The 19,542-nt window shown below is 46.4% G+C and overlaps 1 long non-coding RNA gene across 1 annotated transcript in view; it reads left to right on the forward strand.

The window, feature by feature from the left end:
- LOC135396998 (uncharacterized) overlaps positions 1-19,542 on the forward strand; it is an 88,919-nt gene that overhangs the window by 28,466 nt on the left and 40,911 nt on the right. Inside the window, exon 2 of the long non-coding RNA XR_010423571.1 lies at positions 5,160-5,224. This is a non-coding gene — a long non-coding RNA (uncharacterized LOC135396998). The remainder of the gene's footprint in view (positions 1-5,159; positions 5,225-19,542) is intronic.

The following is a 19,542-nucleotide window of genomic DNA, read 5'->3' on the forward strand; positions in this document are numbered from 1 at the left end:
GGTTTGTCGTTTCCGTTAAGGTGTGAAGAAACGCGATCTGCGATTACATCTTTTTCCCACACATGCGCCTGCAGGACAAAAAAAGTGCGCTGTCACTCATTTCTCGTTGCCCGCGCGATGTCTCGGCTGTTGTAATTAATTGTCCTTGGGAGCATATACGTTAATGACCAGCCGGCGGCATGGCCGAGCGGGTTAAGGCGTCCCGCTAAGGTCGTGCTGGATATTGGGAGGTGGTGCGTTCGAATCCTACCACCGGCTGTGCTGTCTGAGGTTTTCCATGGGTTTTCCGAAGACTTTCCAGACGAATGTCGGCACAGTTCCCCCTGAAGTCGGCCCAGGACGCATACTAAGCCCCCTGTTCCCCACTCCTTCCTTTCTGTCCTCTCTCCACCTGTCCACATCTGTACGCTGCTCATAGCCACAGTTGCTTCGCGGCGCTAATACGGAATAAAAAAAAAACGCATGTTAATGGTTACAGAAAGGGCCACTTTCTCTTTAAGTCGGGTGTGGTAACTGTATCATTCTGTCCAATAGCGAGCTTTTTTTAAATTCCGTATTAGTGCCGCGAAGCAACTCTGGCTAGCGCAATACAGACGCAGACAGATGGAGATGGCAGCAGGAAGGAGTGAGAGATAGAGGGATTAGTATGCGTCCTGGGGCCGACTTTAGGGTGAACTGAGCCGGCATCAGCCTGGAAAGTCTACCGGAAAACCAGGGGGAAAACCTCAGACAGCACAGCCGGTGGTATGGGATTCGAAACCGCCGCCTCCCAGTCTTCGGCATGACCGGAGGATGTCCAGTGGACGTTTAACAATGTTTCGGCAACTTTTCAGCCGCTTAAAAGTACCAGCGCGATCACATGACCCCGTTTCGGAGGACCTTATTGTGAACGTTTTCCAATATGTACTAGCACTCGCCATACCGATTTGTCCGTAGAGTGATGCATGGAGAAGCGGAGTTTTTAGGGAGTAATATTCCAAGTGTCATCTCGCCTATTACTCTTTGTCACGGCTTCCTAAGTTTTCGAAATCCCTCGTATCAGCACAAGATTCCACTATGCTAGAAACAGGTGTCACGTGGTTCACGTTCTATCTATCACGTCGGGCCATTTATATCCTCTCGAGCAGCAAAACACTGCACAAAAAAAGAAAACGAAAAAAAATGAATAGAACTAGATTCTCGAAATATGCAAAAATTTTCCGCTCTCAAACTCCTTACTCACCCCTCTTGGAAGCGGGATGAAATGGGAGAGAAGAAAACAACCATTTTAAAATGACACAAAAGCTCGTAGCATGAGCCTCATTGTGAAACATATGGGAAAACAACAACCCCGATCCGTCCGCGTCAAAACAAAAGCACTGCCCATTAATTTGTTTGCCATCGTGAGAAATAACCCGGTCATACATCACCACATACACAATCCATGCGCTGGCCTCCCCCTTTGTTCTGCATTCCTCGTACATCATCGATGCATGGCTTTCTTCTCTCTCTATTTTTTTTTTATTTATTCCTCTCCCTTCGTGGAATTCACCCCCTTAATATCTTCTCATGTTGATTTCATAGCCCCACCGCGCTACACGATTCTAAAACGCGATATCGAACTAACAAAAGCGTTTTTACGCGCTACACGAAAGAAAGTTGTAAAAAAATAATAACACAAAGAAGTTAGAGAAAGTCAGTCGGGAAACGGACAATCCATCAAGTCGCCACGCCACGTTAGTCCTAGCTCCGCGCGGCGGTATCTTATTTTAAAATAACGCGCACTTTAAAATGGTGGGGGAGGCAATGGAAGGACATTTTAAAACGACTGCTGCGCATTTCCTGCACGACTTCGCGAAGAAAGCAGCCTGCACGTGCGGCTGCTCGTTGAGGCTTTTTGTCCGCACGCGCGCACGACCCTTTTGGTGACGGAAACTCCGCGCGGTGTACCCCGCGGGTGCCAAAGGGAGCCGGAAGTCGATATCCGTGGCGCCCCCTCGCGGCGATTTTGAGTTCCAAAACGACGCTCTCGCAAAGACGGGTGCCGGGTGAGTTACGACACGTGCCGATTGGTATCGAGAGTACGCACGGGCCAACTTGTGTAGTGCTCGCTGCACTCTCGACCCCGCGCGCGCTAATGAGTGCTAGTGTGATTTCGGTGGGGGTAGTATGCGTGCACAGGGTCCTAGGTGGAAGGTTTCGGGGGTGATGTTTTTGAGGAGGAGATGGGGGGGGGGGGGGGTCGTAAAGCTCGAACCGGGTTTCGCAAATGGCCCGTGTCGAACGGACGAGGAAAAGAGTGGGGAGGAGTTGGCATTCGATTCGAACGAAATCCGGTATTGCGCAACAAAAATCGCCGAGCTGTCGCTCCGCGATACGGAAGGCGAAAAAGGTTCGGAGAATATGTTGCAGGCCTCGCGTGGGAATTGAGGGAAAAAAGGTGTTTCGGAGGCTGGTTTCAGACGGCGGTCACGGTGCAATTATACTTGGTACGGATCGGCGGACTGGTTTTTTCGATTGTGGGCCCCGAGTTGTAGTTGCGGCGCTGAGAGTGATTCGAGTTCAAATCCGGTTCGCGTTGAAGGGGAACCCGTTTGAAGATTGACGGGACGCCCATTGTGCAGGTGTGGGAGCTTTCATCGGGTAATTTAAACCGCCATTAATGTCGTCTTTGGTGTCACTCAGAAACGAAAGTAGCCCTTTGAATAGGGGGATAATATAGTGTCAGTTACACGTGAATGTCTGCGTGTGTGAACCTGTCGAAAAAGTGGGTGTCGGTTACGTTGTTTTGGTTGGAAGGAACGCTTATATAGACTTCGAGGGTTGTTCCAAACTGGATTTGTACTCGTGGCCTTTATAAGAGACTGTACTATATGGCACTGGAAACGCATATGTTTGGACAAAAGAAGCGTGTTCTCCTTGATGCGTGTTCAGTCTGTGTGAAACGATGCGTGGTCAGTGTGTGTTTGTGGTTGAACTTCATTTTGGAGTTTCGTGGAAACTAACGGTTACGCAGAGCGATTACGAACAGCTCCTGCCCTCTATGTGACGTACGTTCCCAATCAGCGAACATCTTTGCCCAATATTGTACCAACATGTTGTGCTGGGCGAATATTTGAAGTACTCTGCCGGTATGAAAAGAGGAGTTGCGTTGCTAAGATGGGAGTCAGTACGATTAACCTGCCACTGACCGACCCAGGCAAATCGTGCAAATCCGAGTTGAAAATAATATATGGGGGGGGGGGGGACCAGTGTGACGATCGCGAAAGTTCTTACAGTTCATGGCGTCTATCTAAGCGGCGCACTTGAATGGTTCCCAAAGTATGAGCTTTTCAAAATCCTTCCAATCTCGTGACACCACCTCATTGGACATCACAGTATAGGCCCCCCTACCTTGGAGGTCTGGCTACGACTTTCAGTACATTGAGCTGCTTGGGACTGGTTGCCGAGCGGGACAAAATGAACCGGCACGAAATGAACCGAACGGAAACGAAAATGAACGAAAACACACACGGGAAAATGAAGGAACTCTGCAAACGGCAGTCCACTCCTGCACAGTTCCTATGACTGCCACGTGGTGGCAGCACTAATGGCGGCGCCCATTCCTTGAATCGCGTTTTTGTGTATACCACACACGTGTTGTAGACGTGTATAGCTATACTCCCAATTATATCATATTATTCGTATAGGTAACATATGTCGCCATGTATAGGGCATATCTTTTCAGTGCCCCTGAAATGACAAGTTCTGTGAGTATACATGTTCATGACTCACACATAGAGCCGGGAAACGTGCTTTGCGGGCTTAGTCAGACGGTATACCATGCCCCTCCCTGTGAGTGTTTGATACAAGTACACAACAAAGGAGGTAATGTGACCCATGGCCTGATTGTCTTGGAACGTTTGTATCTCTGAGTTGTGTAGAGGTCGGTACCGCCACATCGATGTACACACTTTCAGATGGAAAGATTTCAATGCAAATGGATTTGCCACAACTTGTTCTGCGTGGTAATTAAAACTCTCTTATCTGATTATTCCGACCGACCGGCAGCTAGCGGACAGGGGTACACGTATCGCCTCCGTCCACCCTTTCTTCTCATGCGCTTTCTATCAATAGTCACGCGCTTATTGCGGACCTCTGTGCAGACGATATTTCAACGTGACACTAAATTTAATAGTAATTGATATAGTTAGTGGCAATTGATTAAATGGCAATGTATATGGCGTAACTGGTAACGTCTATTTATTTATTGTGGTGCTCCAAGGGCCTTGCGGCATTACATGGACAAAGCATAACTGCAATGAAACAGATAACAGAACATAAAAAAAAGTAACACAGGAAAAAGTAATACAATATCACATACAACTAGTTGCATAACAAGAGTAACATGGATTGGTAACACTACAAAGGAAAAAAAAAAGAAAGAGCATGATGTATGATTCAACATCTCTGAGATGAAATCGAAGGGCGTGCTTTGGAATACCACTAGTGGTGCCTTTTAGCGCAATTTTGCACACTTCGATTCCGACCAGGTACTTCAGGCATTGCAGAAAATTTAGCGAAGAAAATTCCAGAAAACGCTGCGTAGTGCAGTTTTTAATGCAAGTTCGTAGAAATATTGCCCGGGTGCTACAGCTGCTAGTTTGCAGCTTTGTCTTGTAGTGTATTGTTCTCTGTTTCTTTTTTTTTTTTTTTAAAGACGAAATAGCTTACTTTGTTCTTTCGTTTGATGTATAATGGACTCCGCTGCCTTCGGCGTCCCTCTGCGCCGTCATCGCATATTGGAGGGAGGTGTTGCTCTTATCTCAAAACGATTGTCTTCCGACTTTTTGATATTTTGAGTAAATACAGCTCAGTCATCGTGTTTTCATAATACGGAATAAAAACTTATTTTATTCCTACGGATTCCGTGAGTTTTTAGCACACCTAATCATCTGGTACGTGATCTAGCTTGGGAACGGAAGAGACAGGAGATTGTAACATAACTGAGGGTCTTATACCTAATAAACAAACGAAATGTGCCAGACAGTTGGCCACACAACGACAACAGCTATACATACATGACGACGGGGTAAGGTGTTTCACCGCAGGAATTGCAGAGAGCTTTTAACTGAAATACCTTATCCGGTCCTATATTTACACGAGTTTCACAGTGTGTTTCTCATCCTTCTTTCGTCCAGGTGTATAGGAAGACGGAGCTTTTGCCCTGGACGAACAGCACGATGAACAAAGAAAGGAGAACAAAGTAAGTCCTTTCTTCGGGAAAAAGTTGTATTGAAATCGTTGCAACTGTATAGGACCTGCGTATAATACTGCGCAAATTTACATTCACTGCACGATGCGTTTTAGGGATACTCTCCCCCCCCCCCTTTCTAATTTTTCTACATTACTCGAAACATTTAATCGACAAGAACCGAAGTGTGCCATATTCCTCATAGAACCTGTTCCAAAGTTACAGCGTCGCGGAGTTGAGTATACTGACGACGGCCATTCGTGGGTTAGAAATGGAACTACCCATTGTTGTCACGACCGATTTCTCGCCCGCACTTGGAGCTTGGTCAGGATGTTGTTTATTGCTCAGGTAGATAATACAAGGTAGACATAACTACATTAAGACACACACGATCGGATGAACCTATAAGGAAACCGGTAAACATGCACGACCACGTGACACTTCCTCAGAGAAATATAACGGGTAGACCAGCGGTGCAAGAACTCTACTTCACCTAGCACCATCAATTGTGCCTCTAAGTGCACCACAATATACTTGTGTAACAACCAGGTAAGTGGGAGCATCACACCCGTATGCTGCAACCCTGGGTGACGGCACTGCACCTGTTGCGCCACAGCACGAAGCGGGCAAAAGATACCACTAAGAACAAAAACCTGTCTGAGACGCGCCTCTCCATGTGGCGCATAAAGGCGAAAAACCCGACAAACTAGGGACCAAACTGTCTTAGCAACGACGCACTCTTCAAGAACGTGCGGGGTCGTTTACACAGAGCGCCAGTCAGGACAGCTGTTAGTCACATCCCAACGTCTTAGAGGTCTTCTGCTTTCCATAAAGATTCACGCACCGTCTCTGGAAGACAAATTGAACCAACGTCTCTGAAAGTTACACCCAACTGAGACAAAAGTGAGCTTTACATGCTCACAGACACGCGAAGGAAGTTGGGTACTGTTCATGGCGTTCACGCCGTACACGGGTATAGCGCTGTGCACATAACCTCGTGCCCATGTATATCCCCATTAGCATATTGAAGCCCGGTGAGATTGATTGACAGACGGCGCCACTCCGCGATCGTTATCTCCACAGGAGGATTCACCCGCGCATCTTCCCACGTTAACCCCGTTATGGAGAATCAAATTTATCCATTCACTATCGCTATTTCTGTCGCCTCGATCGGTTCCGGTTATAGTACGATTGGAGTCGGCACGTCTGCGGGTCACTATAAGAAAGGGACGAGCGATAATTTTTTTAAATGTTTCTAATTTTGGAATCTCGCAGAATGACGTTTAGGATAACGAGTCTCTTCATTGTAATGGCGGTGACGCTTAGAAACGTCACTGATATCACGTGACGCGTTCCGCGTGACAAGCGTGGCGTATATTCGCACGTGGCATATATGCCCAGAGGAAAAGATGTCCATGGAACTGCAGCAGTACATAGGTATTAGGACACTTAGTATTAGGAGGCTCGAGAAGAGTCGTTTTCTAACGGCGAGCATTGGTCGCCGTTAGACAATGACTCTTCTCAAGCCTCAATTTTTTGCCTTCTGGGTCACTTTTCAGCTATGCGCGGCGGCAGGAGATAATGCAGGTACGCTTTTCCATGATATACAGGGTGGGTGCAGATAAAGTAGCCCCCCAAGCAGCACAATGTACTGAAAGTCGAGTGCAATAGGGGTGGACCGGTAGGTGGAAGCCCTTGAACAGACTCGTGAAACTAAAGTACATTGATAAGACACATACCGTCCACCCCTATTGCACTCGACTTTCAGTACATTGTGCTGCTTGGGCCCACAACGCCATATATGTGCATGAGTGTGGGGCTACTGTATCTGCACCCACCCTGTATATGCCGTTATCACCGCTTCCGGTTTGGTGCCAAAACGGCATCCAGTTTCACAGCAAACATGCTCTGCGCCAACCACTGTGCCGATTGATGCAGTTATCGCTTCTGATTCGAAGAGGGAGGGTGTCGTATATGCTTTTTTGTGGCAATTCAAACTGCCGCAAAAAGGCGTATACGCCTCCCGTTTTCAACGAACCAGATTAGGGAAAGATATAATTCCGCATGGCGGCTGGTTCCGAGGGTCCTTAGTCGCGGAAGCACAGGAAGTCTTCGTGGCACCGGAAGTTGTGGCGGGGGCTTGTTTATGTTTACCCAAGAATGTCGTGTATTCTCTCGCGTAAAGTGTCCACGAGAGATTTTCCAAAAGTCAGGCCCTTCGCTATCGCTCGGTTTTCCTGCGTTCCGTGATGAAAGGATGAAACGAAAATTTTGCATCGCTGTGTCAATGTGTTCAACATGAACTGTGGAAACTAAACGCTGCATGACTGAACCATTGCACCCACAGAGCGATTCAGCTGCTTCTAGTTTTGTACCCCTTGAACTGCGAATGATCAATAAGTAGCGAATAGTAATGAGCTATTAATACATCAACAATTCGAGTTGATGCATATCTTTTGATGGCATGGCATGAAACTACATCTGGCAGGGCACAGAAAAGTTGCTGCTAGCTCTGACGCCTTAGTACAGTTGTTTTGTCTGTTGTCCGCGGCAGAAAATGTGTCGATTATTTGATCGCAAGACATGCACTCTTAGAAATGAACTTCACCGCATAGCATGCCTCCAGCCAACCATCATCTCGAATGACAGTTATGCTATTCATAACTCAAGCTGATTTTTAATAGTGTAGGCACACGTTAAGTCCCTATGGTCCCATTCGCTGCTATCGTGACACTCTGAGGTAGGAACGCGCTGGAGCGTGTTCCGTAAACTTTTGACCAGCACTATACATCTCTAAGATACTGGGAAACATTGGTGGGATTCCTTGGTGGGCGGCAGATGAGGGTGAGGACGGCCTCCCATTTACCTCACGGACATTGAGGTGAAACGAGACGAGGAAAAATTTGCAAAAAGTGTCGATGTGACATGAGGAAAATTTGGAGAAAAAAGATTGAGGTGAGGCGTGTGAACGTCTAAAAAAATTACAGGACAGTTACGACTCGTGTAACGCGAAATTTAGCGTCAGCTGAGCGTGTGGTGAAATGAGGCCGGGTGAACGTGTGTAGACAAATTTATTTAAGCGTGATGAGTATTGATTTGTGGTCGCTGAAATGGTTTGCGAGGTGAGTGGTGTCCTGAACGAGGTGGCTGTTCTGGAACACCAAGTCTCTGCATGAGCGATGTCTAGTTGTGGGTTAGTGGATGTCGGTGCCGTGGATGCCGGCCCATGTTGTTCGGACATATCACTTATGAAAGTGGTGTTCTTGGCTAGTGAAACGTCCACGTTGAAGTCTCCGACGACCAGAAGCTTGTGCGTGCGGTAAGGCGCAAGTACATACAGGGTAAAGTCGCGGATGCGTTCCTGCGCGGCGCGACGCGAGAAGCAGCACGCGGCATGCACGAGCCCTGCGGGAAACTGCACGGCACAAATTTCTCCGACGTCGTCTCCAGTAAGGGTAACTTCAAGTGGTGTAGCCAGTACTCTGGCACGCAGGTAAATGTCAACTCAGGCCGCTTGGTTCCCTTGCCACTGCGACGCTCCCCGCAGCAGCGCCCTTGAAGCCGTCGACCTGTACCGGTCTCTCCGTTTTCATCTACGTCTCTGAAAGACACAGAAGTCATCTATTACGGAGGACATGGTGGTGTGCAACGTCTTCTGCGTGGAACTGTACGGAGCGTACATTTAGGGCTGCGAGTGCCAACGAGTAGGGCTTGTCTAGTTGATCCACGCGCTGCGTAGTGATGGTGCGTAGGCGGTGCTTTTGCAGTCGATCAAATTCGTCCGCCAAAGTTCTGTCGATATTCGCCTTTCCGTGATAGAAGTTGAAGTCATTGCCAGCTCACTCAGCTATCTCACTTTTCATCGATAGCGGTTGTAAACTGGCGGGATTCTCCTCCTTACTTCCAGCGCTGAGCGCACATGCGATAAGAGTTTTGTGAGGACATGCGAATGCCTACGACGCCGAGGGGACCTCGGGAAAGTCTGCACTAAAATGGTACACGCTGTAAAATTGTACAAATAACATAACTCGCGTGTCTTTCCCCGCTGTCTTCGTCGTTTTTGTGCGGACATCCGAATGCCGACGACGCCGACGGAGAATCTGAACTATATGACGCTGTAAACGAATTTGAGGTATGAGGAGAGAGGTGGCCAGGGCATCTTCAAACTTCTGTTGGGAAGTGACTAGAGTTCGAATTCCTGCTGTGCTCTCTGGGTGTTCTTCCTGGGTTTCTCTCAGATGTCCGAAAGCAAATGTATAAGTGTTCCCTATGAATAGGGAAGCACTCTGGGCTTGTTGGTATCACCCGTGAGATACTCGAGGATGGGAAGATTAGGGAACTATAGGGCAGGACTGCGTGAGCGTTCCATCCATTTCCTTGTCCGGCAGAGAGGTGCCCTACCTAATGCATTTCCTTTACATGTGGAGTAGCAGATGAATTTACCGATAGGGGACAGCGGTGTTGGCGGGTTATTCGTGTGCGAATAAACCGCCGGAAGTTAGCGCATGTGTTAGTCTTTCTCTGTTGCGCTATACAATAATATGTTTCCTATGAAGTCGGCCTGGGACGCAGGATTGCCCCCCCCCCCCGAGCCCCCTGCCATATCAAGTAAGCAAAACCCCCTCGATAACAGCGACACTACCGCCACCAGCTATACGTCACTAATCCGCGAAAGCGCGACAACATATTGCCATGTTTCCCCGAGTGGACGTCCATTAGGGAGGCGACTTCGTGGACATCTTTTTTTACAACCCCCATAATAGCCATCATCATCATGAACTGCTCCAGGCTCTTAAATATTTAACGTTAAACGGCCGCCTTGCTCCGTCGAGTACGTGATACTGCGAAGCAGAGGTTAAATACGGACCTCCACGTACATATATTGATAGCGCGGTCCTCATCGATATTCAGAAGCGTCCATTTCCTTTCTATGCTACGTGCACTAACTGATCTTTATCTCACCCAGTGCGTCCACTTGACAATCGTTGTAGGAAAGTCCACTTCCTAAATCAATAAAGGGCTCCGCGCTCGTACAAATTACCTCCATTGAGCCACTCCGTGCCGTGACACGGGACGTTTTCTCCCCATTTCTTTTCTGTTTGATCTTCGCTGAAACAATGGGATTTGGTCCATCGAAGGGGAAGCGCGTTCCACGCAAGCTGACTCTTTCCGGTGGCGATTGGTACGTCACTTCCGGCCGGCCAGCCTGAATGAGTGGACCGGAAGTCCCTTCTGAACGGACCTTCATTAGTCGGCGTATTTGTTTCCGTCCGCTGTATCTGCGTATGATACAAAGGGGCTTTGAATGTATGGGAGGAGAAAAGGAAGGATCGAGTAAATAATAGGGGGAGGGCAGAAGGGGAAAACGGGAGAGGAAGGAAGCGGTGATTGGTTAAGAGGGATTTTATTTATATGCGTGTGTGTGTATGTGTGTCTTGTTGGGTTTAGGGTTGTGAAACAATGAAATTCTGTCGGTTGCACTGAATGCAACGCAAGCTCCGGGAATGTTGCCTGACGGTAGAGGCTGGAAACTTTTTAGAGTGGAAGAAACGAACGCTCTTACAACGTAACTTCACCGCATAGCACCCTCCTATACTCTAAAAACAGAGCTTCACCCCCTAGCACGCTCCTAGCCTACACTGTTAAAACAGAACTTCACCGCATAGCACGCTCCTAGCCTGCACTGTTAAAACAGAACTTCACCACATAGCACGCTCCTAGCCAACCGTCATTCCAAATGATACCATTCTGTGTCCGTATTTGCTGAAAATGGAAGGAGGCGCCTATCTAGGACACATTATGCTTCTCCCAGATAGGCTCCTCCCCCTGATTTGAACGAATCATGACACAGCAGAATGATATCATTCGGTCTGGTGGTTGGCTAGGAGCGTGCTATGTGGTGAAGTTCTATTTTAACAGTGTAGCGTCAGCCTCTGCATACCTCCGTCTGCACTCTAAAAACCGTACTTCACCGCATAGCACGCTGTGAGCCAACCATTGCCACGAATGATAGGGTTATCACTTCTGGTTCGAGGAGAGAGGGGGGCCGTACGTACCGTGTGCGGAGGTTTGTTAGCAAGGTTATAACATGCATAGAGGAATCATACACAAAAAGTACAAGTTGAAATATATTTATTAAAGCCAATAGTGCTGGGAATTGTGCCAGTTGTAATGCCAATAGTGCTGCCAATTGTGATGCCAATCAGGCGAAGGAGAAAAACCCAACCGAAAAACCTTCATGACCTGAAACAGAAGAAACAAAACGCAAGACAGTACATGTAAAGAATATACATATTTTATTCGCTATTAATATTTCAAGTCATCAGATTCTGAAAGAAAACATAATATCACCATTCATCACATTGCTTACCAATTGTTCACTTACGTTGCCCCGTACCAACGACCTGAAAAATGACTTATTATTATATGAAACTGCATTCGCATTCAATAATACATACAATACTGCGGCCACACTGGATAATCTGAAAAAGATACATTTTAATATCAACAATCGTACTTCAATTATAGCAACAATAATCTGAAAGAGAATCTAATTTAATATCATATTCTACTTTCAATACATACACTGAGGCGGCTGCGGCGGTGGTGGCCCCAATAATCTGATAGAGAATCTCGTTTATTATCATAATCTACTTTCATTAATACATACAATACTGCGACCACACTGGATAATCTGAAAAAAGAGACATTTTAATGTCAACAATCATACTTGAATTATAGCAAAAATAATCTGAAAGAGAATCTCACAGGATTTTAATTACATGTGCTGATAGGTGTATGTAATTAATTGTGAACAGCAGAGACCCTGGAAGACCATGCACTGTTAAAACAGAACTTCACCACATAGCACGCTCCTAACCAACCATCATACCAAATGATATCATTCTGTGTCATGATTTGTTCAAAACAGGGGGGAGGCGCCTATCTGGGACAAGATAATCTGTCCCAGATAGGCGCCTCCTCTCATTTTCAACAAATCAATGCACAGAATGATATCATTCGGAATGATGGTTGGCTAGGAGCGTGCTATGTGGTGAAGTTCTGTTTTAACAGTGTGGGACACGAACGACAAGAACGACACGAACACAAGAGGAAATACAATCTATAACACTACATTTAATCAAAGAAGATATACTTTGTTTATATAGACTTTGTTTCAAGTATTCACTCGATTGATATTCTATGAGTTGTGAAGTTACTGCCTGAAATAATTATTGTCTTGTATTTGTTTCAATTGTTTACTCGTTTGACGTAAGTAAAAATAATCTCTGAGTTGGGAATGCCTCATATCTCTGAGTTGCCTTTCACATTTGATATTTCTGTGTGGTTCATCTATATAGAATTTTCTGTTGGAAGATATTACAAAAATTGATTAAATTGGTTTCTCGTTTTTGATTGAGCATTGTTGCTATCATTTAATAATTTGGACTTTCTCTACATGTTCAATAAAAAATATCGCCTCTGTACAAACTTAGCCGACTATGTCATCCACTTTGACGAAAGACTTCCGTTTCAAGGAAAGGATGTGAAAAGATAGTGATCTTCGCGAATAATATCGACATCTATTTGCGATGCACAATGATGCACACGGTTTTTTGGCTGGGTTTTTCTCCTCCATACAGAGTCACAGCATAATTCCTGGTACTATTTACTTTAATAAATATATTTTCACTTCTACTTTTGTGTATGGCTATCCTTTGCATGTGTATACTTGCATGTAGCCTGCATACCTGTTGTAGCGGAAAAAAATTGTGAGGGAAGTCAGCCCAGGTGGAAAAATTGCGAAAGAAGTCGGCCCAGGCTGAAAAATACGCTACGATAAGCGCACGCGCAGCCCTCCCCCCGCTGGTAAGCGCGCGGACAACCTTCCGCACACGCGCCGTCCGCCGATAAGCGGGAAAACATTCGCGAAGGGCCCAGGGGTCAACGGCACAGGGGTCAGGGGTCCATGTTGCTGAGTGGACACCCGTACTTTCCAGTATTTCAACTCATGTTTTCGTACACTAGGTGTGATGGATGAACCAATTCACGTGACCCGCATTTGCTGCGGACGCCGACCACGAGATCTCGGGGAGTATGCCCTTAGCAGATGACGCTGAATTTATTTATACGGCACTCTTATGCCCGCCATAGTACTTTGCAAGAAGAAATAAGCGAAAAGAAAAGAAATAGTTTACTGGACGACTGCTATCGTCATCGTGAGTTTATCGCACCTGTACCGCAACCAATCGTAGTATCGTCTCACCAAGAATCTGATCCGTTGATTGGATGCGCTGATACGGTACTTCGAAGGCCACGGTCCAACTGTTTACTAAACCTACATACCAGCTCGCGTGGCTCAGTGGTTAGCGTGCTGGCTATGTTACGTCGAGACTGGGAGGTACCCGCGTTCAAACCCCGGTGCCGGCTGTGCTGTCTGGGGTGTTTCCTGGGTTTTGCTCACACGCTTTCAGACATATGGCACAGCTCCCTGAGAAGTCGGCCCAGGGCGTCAGTCGTGACGCTGCCAACATCTTGAGGCCGACAACGGCGACCCCTTTCACCAGCACCACCACTAAACCTAGATAACTATCACGTCATGGAAGGAAAACGAAAGTAGATGCTGTCATGTCACGAGAGAAGTCAAGTTCAGTTGTTCCCATGCCAGAAAAGCTGACAAGTTAGGGATGTCTCTGACCGGTAGAAGGGAGAAGAGGAAAGGACAGAAAGAAAGGGACAGTTGGGAGCTCGTAAAACAGAACGCCATAAAAAGCGCGCTGTCCTCGCCATCTGTGGCAAAGCGGAGGAACTACACGCCAAAACCCACGCCTCCCGCGTTTTAGTAAATGTTTTGTTCACTGCGCGTTAGGTCGTAGTAATACATAGGCATAGTCCTTTGCCATGCCTAGCAATGTTGTCTGAAGTACTGGTGTGTCCTTTGATACGTGCAGGTCATCTGAATAGCTGCAAGAATCTGAGAAGGAAAGGTATGGCGAAATTAGTTGAATTGCCGGTAGATGGCGCCACTCGACTGCTCGGCCGGCGGCTTGCGTCGTGAATGACGCGCGAGCGACAGATACCACGTAGGAAGATTTTAGAGAAAGGAATGCAGCGCTTTCGTGAATCTCGCAGCTGACAGGTACAGGCTGCAACTATCCCGCAACGACAAAAACAAGTTTACACAAATCGCAATGCCGAATGGCTGCACCTTTATTTTGACACCGTGTTAAATGTCGTAACAGGTATATCGACGATCCAGTATTAGCCAGAGTAGGTAATCAGAATTCCGAGGAGTGCGTCACTCTTTCGGAGAAAGTACTTCCATGACCTACATGAGGTTGCTTCCCGTAATTGCATGGTTCGTTAGGGTGCAGTGTATGTGCGATTGTTATAAACAATGGTTGCACAGAGGTGTAACGACAAGAAATACATCCACATGACTGTGACGGGGTGCTTTAGAAATAAAAGATCAACCGCGGCTGATACACGACATACGTCAAATACACTCAGTAAAAAGGAAAGATAGAAGGGATTAAATATGCTGGTTCAATCAAAACGAAACTGTTTTCCAAGGTACTAGAAGGTTGCGATAAAAGCCGCTCACGAATTCGATTATTATGATGAAAACAAGAAACGGGGCATTGTCCTCTCAGTTTTTCCATTTTTTTCCTCGGTTTTCCGTGTTCTCCTTTTTCGGGATGGCAGCGGTACACTCTAAACACAGATCTTCACCGCATAGCACACTGCGCCCCATCCACTGCCACGAGAGGGGCGGCGTACGCCTTTTTGTGGCAATTTGGATATATGCTAATTGCAACAAAAGGGGGCGTACTACCACTTCTCTTCGAATCAGATGCGATAACCCTATCATTCCTTACAATTATCGGCGCACAGCGTGCTATATGCGGTGGGTGAACTTCTGTTTTCAAAGTGTAACGCTAACGAACATCGAGACTTTGTCATGCGCGTAGGTTCACTGTTAAAACAGAACTTGACCACATAACACCCTCCAAGCCAACCATCATTCCGAAAAAAATATTGTGTATGATGTGTGATACCCCTTCAGTGCTATAGCATCATACCTGTAATAATTATAACCTTTTGTTACGTGTATCGTATTGCGTTTCTTCTGCATCAGATTTTTTGGCTGGGTTTTTCTCCTTCACACAGAGTCATAACATAATTCCCGACACTAATGACTTTAATAAATATATTTTCACTTGTACTTTTGTGTATGGCTATCCTTTGCATGTAAACCGTCTACTGCACACCTGTTGTAGCGGGAAAAAAATTGCGATTCAAGTCGGCCCAGGCTGAAAAAATGACGAAAGAAGTCGGCCCAGGCTGAAAAATATGAGAGGGTAAGCGCGCACGCAGCCCTCCCCCGCCGGTAAGCGCGCGGACAACCCTCCGCGCACGCGCCGCGCGGGAAACAATACGCGAGTGAAGTCGGCCCAGACTCGACGGTGGCGCAGCCCTGGTGGCAATGTCTGAGTCCGTACCACCCCGTATACTGCTCTCCTCCCCTGTGTTGAACGAATCATGGCACAGAATGATATCATTCTCGTTACTTGCAGCTATATATGTAACAGGCTAATTTACTTTCCAAGACAGCAAGTTTTCCAGCCAAGTCGAATAAAAAAAAATTACATTCGAGGTGCCAGGAACCATACTTGATGGAATGGGGCTGCCTTGAGGCAGCTGCCGAGATTTTCGATGCAGAACAAGTGTTTTCTTCCCTTTTTCCCTCCGTCTCTGCATGCGTAGAGAGGAAGTTGAGGCCGTACATTATATGAAACACAAAAGGATAGTATTTGAAGCTCTCGTCCAACATACGAAGTTGTTTATTGTCTGCACTTTCAGGATGCCGCTGTATTGGGGAACTTTCTGCACCTTCGGCCAGACATGGTCCGTTTTTGATCCTTTTACATTTTCCTGTAGAAAGTTTATTTGCTCTCTTCCGAGGAGATTTATTCTCGCCGTATCGGTCTCGACGGTTTTCTATACCCATTTCGCTATGTTTGAGGCAACAGTTTGTTTCAACGCGTTCGCAATCGCGAATGGTTGCGACGAATGATCCGCATATTTGTCCATCGTGTTTCGTTTATTTGTTTGTGCGGCGCGATTCGAGATAGAAAGCGTCATTTCTCAACGCCGAAGGGTGTTGAGAGATGGAACTGTGGGAGCTATTTGTTTGGATAGAAACGCGCTGACGGTATATTCTGGAACTTCGCTCAAGTTTTCAATTCTGCGGCCAAGCGCACTTCACAAACAAAAACCTGGGACTCGTATAGATATCACTCTTAAAAATGAACTTCACCGCATACCGCGCGCCTAGCTAACCCAACGGAAGGCGTACGCCTTTTTTGTAACACTTATGCTGTTCGTAATTGTCACACAAAAAAAGGCGTACGCCTCCCGTTTTCAACAAATCAGGGCAGGTAACGATATCATTTGAGATCATGGTTGGCTAGGAGCGTGCTATGCGGTGAAGTTCATTTTTAAGAGTATATACTCAGCTACTCGATACTGAGCCGTTACTATCTGGACACCGGTACGTGATGTGACTTTCTTTTGCAATATATTTTTATAACGGGCGATGGACATTTAGTGACACAGATCGTGCGAGTCTCCAAACTTTGCAATTTGAATATGCTAGGAGATGGTGATGTGATAAAGAAAAAAAAATGGGCATGTGAGTTTCGACGAAGTCGAACTTGCTACCCCAGTACGCTTACACACCGAAAACACAAACAGATGAGAGATGATGATGGGGAATTCAACATGTAGTTCAAAAGTTTCGACCATGTCCATGATAGGCAAGCCTGAGCGATGAGGAAGACAACAACAGGAAACAACACAACACGAAGTTTTGAGCCTTCGTGTTGGGTTGTTTACGTGTCTTCCCCATCGCCCAGACTTGCCTATTTCATAGAGTTCATCCACCAGCTATCTTGCATCTACGCCATTCTATCTTTTAATGCGTTAGCATTACGGATTGTAAAAATGGAAAACGCTGTATGTACGCGTATGTGTGTGTCCGTGTGTGAGATGGTGAAGCCTCACCGAGACGGCGGTATAAGTGGACATGCAATGGGAATATAAGAGGGTAAATGTAAATGGAGGCAAATGATTTGAGATCGAAGTAGTCGAAGGTAATTAAGAGTAAGAGGTAAGGGTAATTGAAGGAAATTAGAGGTAATTAATGGCAATTAAAACAAGAAAGTTGAGTTTAAAGGTAATGAATGTAAGATATATGTAATTAAAGGAAAGATTAAATGAAATTAAAGAATACCGAAGGTAACCGCAGGTTATACCGGAGGTAATTAAATGTTATTAAAGGTAATTAACGTCAGTTAAAGGGGAATTGAAAGTAATGAAGGCAAGTAAACCTAATTAAAGGTAATTAAGGGAATTAAAGATTACCTCATGTAACCTGCGGTTACCGAAGGGAACTAAAGGGTAATTACGGGGTAATTGAAAGTAAAGGTTAATTAAATGGACTTACATTTAGTAATTGAAAGTGTCAAACCGGAAATCAAGCATTGACTGGAGGTGGACAACCGGAAGTTGGGTTTAAACGGGAAATGTGTACCCGGAAGTCAAGTATGGACAAAAAAAAGGCGGTTAATGCTTACGCATTTCACTCGCATTTACCGCTAAATCGCCAGTGAATTTTTTCGACCAAGTGAGTGTAAAACGTCGGAATCGTTGGGGGCACACACAGCCACGCATTCAGCGTGTCATAGAATGTCCATAAGCATGGTTGTATACCAGGAGAATTACAGTGGCTTTGCATCTCTTTCCTAAACTACTTTCCAAACATCTTCGCTGAAACACTCGCTGACAGTGGTCATTGACCAACTCCTCCAAAGCAGACAACTGGAAGTGGTTGTATACCGTTGTTCTCACGAATGACTATATGGTCCTGATGATGTAATCAAGCAGTTGTATAGTTGTGTTATGGCAACAGGGCCGGCAATAGGGGGGGGGGGAGTAAAACAACCGCTTTAGGCCCCGCGCAGGTGTATGGCAATATATATTGCCACGAATCATCTTCGAGAAACTTCGAGGGCAGCCACGAAACGGTACATCTCATCCCGGCGCGTGCTAAAGAAGAAGCAAGAAGTTTCCAGACACATCGCCTGCTCTCTGGGAAACGCACGTGCTGTTTCTGGACCTTTCGGCGCGACGCTTAAATGCTTGCGCGCTCCAGGGGCGGATTACTGGCCACTTGTCGGTGCGTAGCGCAACGTCGTCTCCATAGTAACGCGTGCTGCACGTGACCCGCTTCGTCGTGAGAAGGAAGAAGTGACCTTACTCGCAGCCTGCCACCATCGCCGGGTGTGTGGCGTTCGTAGCCATTGGGCGAGGAGGTCAGCCGACGCAAAACGCTGCGATGTTCGTCGTTGAAAATGGCGCTTGTGTATGCGTTTCTAGAGGACCAAGGAGCCACTTCAGTGCAGTCAACGAGGACATTTCGTGCTCACAAGGATGTCTTCACGTCGTTGTCGGAAGAGCAGTTTGTTTCCTTCTTCCGACTGTCCAAAGCCTCGTGTATACACATACAGAATGTATATGGAAACATTGACATACACATCGAGTGTTTCCCATATAGGGAATGTTATGCACACGCATTAGCTGAGTTAGTGTGTATGTAACCCACCATTGTGAAATTAACTCCGTCTTGCACAAGCATGACATTTCTTTATTTATGAAATATTTGGACACTGCAATAAAAAAAAAAAAACGAGCAATACTTGCGCTATTCATTTGTATGCCTTTTCTGCAGAAGCTTGTGCGCAAAATATTGTGATATTGCAGCCAGTGCCTGCGGGAATGAGCCAGCACATATTTTATTGTCCGTATTGTTAGTAACTCTTTCATTGGGCATACTTGGCATAGGCGATCAAGGCTTCCTGCGGTCCGCCGTTGTTGTTCCACGATTCTCCTTCGTTCTTCAAGGAGTTGGTGGACATTGATGGTGGCACCTGTCTCCTCCTCCGTCGACATCTGCCTCCGCTCCGCACATTTTGAGCTTGGCTGCTTGTTGTAGCCGGCAACTCTCTGGAAGCTTCAGCAGGCTGTGTAGTCCTGAGCGGTTACCCGAATCACTGCTTAGTTTAGTTGTACAACTAAAAAGAGAGGAGATCACTCGACAAGCTCAGCAAGCACACCGTAAGTCCACCAAATAACTTTATCCTCGTCAGAATAGCAATCTTCCACGCGGCGTATAGTGCACAGATCACCGTCCTCGTCTTCTACGAATGTAATGCTAAAATAAAATACGCAATTAATCCTCAACGCATGTGTCGCGTGAAAAGAAAAAG

Source organism: Ornithodoros turicata, chromosome 6 (genome assembly GCF_037126465.1).
Source record: "Ornithodoros turicata isolate Travis chromosome 6, ASM3712646v1, whole genome shotgun sequence".
Lineage (NCBI taxonomy): Eukaryota > Metazoa > Arthropoda > Arachnida > Ixodida > Argasidae > Ornithodoros > Ornithodoros turicata.